Here is a 3,733-nt window from a genome sequence, read left to right on the forward strand (position 1 = left end):
GCATCTCCTGCACTCGGTTGGCCAGACACCATTGATACATTATTCATCATTGTAATTGATGTTCTAGAGAGGTACTTTTCTGAAACAAAATCTGAAAACTAATATCAGAATGCGAATGAATAAAAAAATTTAATTCGTTCGAATTCGATATCAATGTTCAACCAGTATTATGCTTCAGAAAGTGATGTGTACGTCATATAAATCAACTAAAGTTCTTCTATAACTATAAACAACTAACAAACTAAATCACCAATAGTTACAAATATGCAAAATATAATTTTATATCGATTAATAACGACTAATACAATTTTTTTAAGTCTGTATTATCAAACGATAATCGATCGAAAAAATAAAAAGTTCATATAAAAATTAAAAATGTATTTAAATATTAAAAAGTGCATTTTCGCATATAGACCTCTTAATACACGTGAATTCACGTTTCACGTGTCACGTGTAAAATCTAAAATAAAAACGTATAACCTTAACTTAATACTGTACTAATAATATTTATTAAAACTTCAAGTGCATAACATAAAATTACTAATTTTCATCATTATAAAAATGGATACATATATATATATATATATATATTTGGATAAACACGTATTTCACGTGTACACGTGCTTTAAGAGCTATATTTACATATGTGCTTGTATATTTTTAGTCATGTATGTATTTAAATATTGTTTAGTTTCAAAAGTGATCTAATGGCGAGTAGAAGTGCTGTTATTTTTAAATTTTTAACGGGACTGTTAAATGGATCGAACAAAATAGGAGTACTTATATTGTTTGCGATATGCTTCGTAAAGAAATCTTAGAAAAGGAGCAAGAGGCATTTAAAAAAAAAATTAAGGGTTCGACAATGGATTAGTAGAAAAAAATAGTGTTGGCGCATCAGTTTGTTTTGATTTAAGAAATCACATTGATCACGTGGTTCACTATTCGTGTTCGGGAATAAACTGGCCTAAAATTACCTAATTGCATTCAACTTCTGTCCGACGTGTTGGACTGCATGCAAGAGCTTGCATTACGTACTATAAACGTTCACGTTTGTTCAATTTTGTTCTTGCACGAGTAAAAATAAGCATGAAAGAGCATACAAGTGATTTCAATAGTGTGAATCCGGTAAAATGCTTTATTTTTAACTTTTAAAATTCACATACGTATTGAGTAAATAAAGCTAAAATACACTATCGGCGGACGGCGATTGTCGTATAGATAAGCAATAAATGTACTTATGCATAGCGGTCGTTTGACGTTTATTAAATATTTTACAACGAACAATTCTGCAAAATGTTTAAATTTTACCAAAATATGGTATGTACACTAAAAATTTGTTTGAACCGGGACGATAAACATTATTTTTTTTACGAATCGGAACGCTGAAAAAAAATTTTTCGTGAACCATTTCGAGCCCTGTTTGTTTCTATAAAGACTATTTAGTTATTGTAATTAGAAAAATGAATTCCAAATATAAAATGAATACTAAAATTCGTTTATCGAAAAGAAAAAAAAACACAAAAGGTTTCATAAAGGGAATAAGAGACCACCATGAACCAAAATAATAGAAATAATAGTACAAATTACATTGCACACTGCAAACTATTTGCAGCTATTTTTTTTTTTTTTTTTTAATTAATCAAAACGTGGGTACCTAATTTTTGATAACTACAATAATTGTAGTATACCATATTTGATGAATAATTCATCAAATATGGTATACTGCGATAACGATTGCAATGAACGACTACCTGGATGATGATGCGGAAAGAAGTGGTAGCCGCATTGACGCCACCACACACTAATAATCGTTTACAATTAATACATAGACCTAGGGCGGCGACGATGTGATTAGAAATTGCTCCTTAAATAAATGCTAAAGCGAGGCCTCTTAATAGATAGAAATAGTAAGTCATCAATCGTTAGTTGAGGGACTAAAGAATGACAAATAGATAGTAAATATTATAAAAAATATCTTTTATATACTCCAACTTTTAAACTACATACCTATGAATCATTAACAATTATAAATTAAATTATATAACATAATAAAAACATTTGATTTTTTTTTTCAATAAAATTTCTTCTCGATACACATAATTTTCAATAAAATAAAAATAATAATTAAAATGAAAGTATAAATCATCACATTTAACAACATTTTGTTCCCCATAACATACAATTTTCATTTACTAGACAAATTTTTATTTGATTTCGGTCAACATCTCTGCGAGAATTCTCTCAAGTTTACGAGAATCAGCTGCAAAATTTCTTATGCCTTCAGACAACTTATCATTGGCCATTTTGTCTTCATTCATTTCCCAACGGAATTTGGCTTCATTAATCTCAATTTTTTTCCAAATCTGAAGCTTTTCCTAAACAAAAAGTTTATTATGCTCAATAAATTAAATACAAGTATTAATAGTAAAAGTAAAATTAATGTTTACCATTCTTTACAGTCAAATATTCTGTGTGGCTCATTGGACAGTTCCAATTCCTCAAGTAACTTTGGACTGATAGTTAACAAATCACATCCAGCCAATGCTTTAATTTCATCTAATACACATAGTTACAATTGTTAAAAACTGTGATACTTAATAAAAATATATATTTTATTAATTTACCAATATTACGGAATGATGCACCCATCACAACTGTTTTATAGTTGAATTTTTTAAAATAATTGTATATCTTGGTTACTGATTGGACACCAGGATCTTTTAAGGTTTCAAAACTTTTGTTATTTGTGTTTGCTACATGTCTAAAAAAAAAAAAATTAACACATCTACAAAAATAAATAAGAAATTTTCTAATTTACCAATCTAAAATACGACCCACAAATGAAGATATTAATGTAACATCAGACTCAGCACAAGAAATAGCTTGATAAAGAGAGAATAATAAAGTTAAGTTACAATGTATACCATGTTCTTGTTCCAAAACTCTGAAAGCAATTTGAAACAAATATTTATAATAAGTAAATTATTTATCAATAATAATTAGTATCTAATATACTATTTCTGCTATGCTTACTTAGCTGCTTGAATACCTTCCCAAGTAGAAGCTAACTTAATTAATATACGTTCTTTGGGAATTCCAGCTTTTTCATACATTTTAATGTACTTGATAGCTTTAGCAATACTTGCTTCTTTGTTAAAAGATAATCTGAAATGTATAATAACTAATAACTTTATTACAATTATTCACAGGTATCAATTCTATACTATAAGATTAAAACGGGCTTCACTTTATTCATGTAAAATGTAAAAATGTTCGCTATCTTGTATATTATAGATATACATTTATTAAAGAAAAAGCCAGTCAGCAGGGGGGGCCGCGGTCAATCCGGCCACCCCCGTGCGCACGCCAATGCAAAGTTCGGCAACCTTTTGAACCACGGAGGCCATATTTTTTTTTCAATTGTTTATCAAAGGCAGCATTAAAAAAAAAAAAATGTTTACATATGATATATAGGTACGAATAATTGTATTTTTATTATATTTGATTATTTTATATAGAAATATGAGTGTAAAAAATACGATTGTCACTGGAAAAAATTAATTTTTTTGACAAATTAAACATAATGGCTTACCTTTGTTTTAGACGAAAAAGTATAAATCAACCCAAAAATTATTAAAAAACCGATGTTCATTACAAATTTTTCTTTTTTTAGTCGCCATGTTTGGATTTACTTGTAAAATGTAACTATTACAAACACAAACAGTCACACGTA

The 3,733-nt window shown here is 28.3% G+C and overlaps 1 pseudogene; it reads right to left on the reverse strand.

Moving 5' to 3' along the window:
• Positions 1-2,174: 2,174 nt before the first annotated feature.
• LOC112680117 overlaps positions 2,175-3,733 on the reverse strand; it is a 2,004-nt pseudogene continuing 445 nt past the window's right edge.

Source organism: Sipha flava, unplaced genomic scaffold, assembly GCF_003268045.1.
Source record: "Sipha flava isolate LNK unplaced genomic scaffold, YSA_version1 17472_pilon_pilon, whole genome shotgun sequence".
Classification (NCBI taxonomy): Eukaryota; Metazoa; Arthropoda; class Insecta; order Hemiptera; family Aphididae; genus Sipha; species Sipha flava.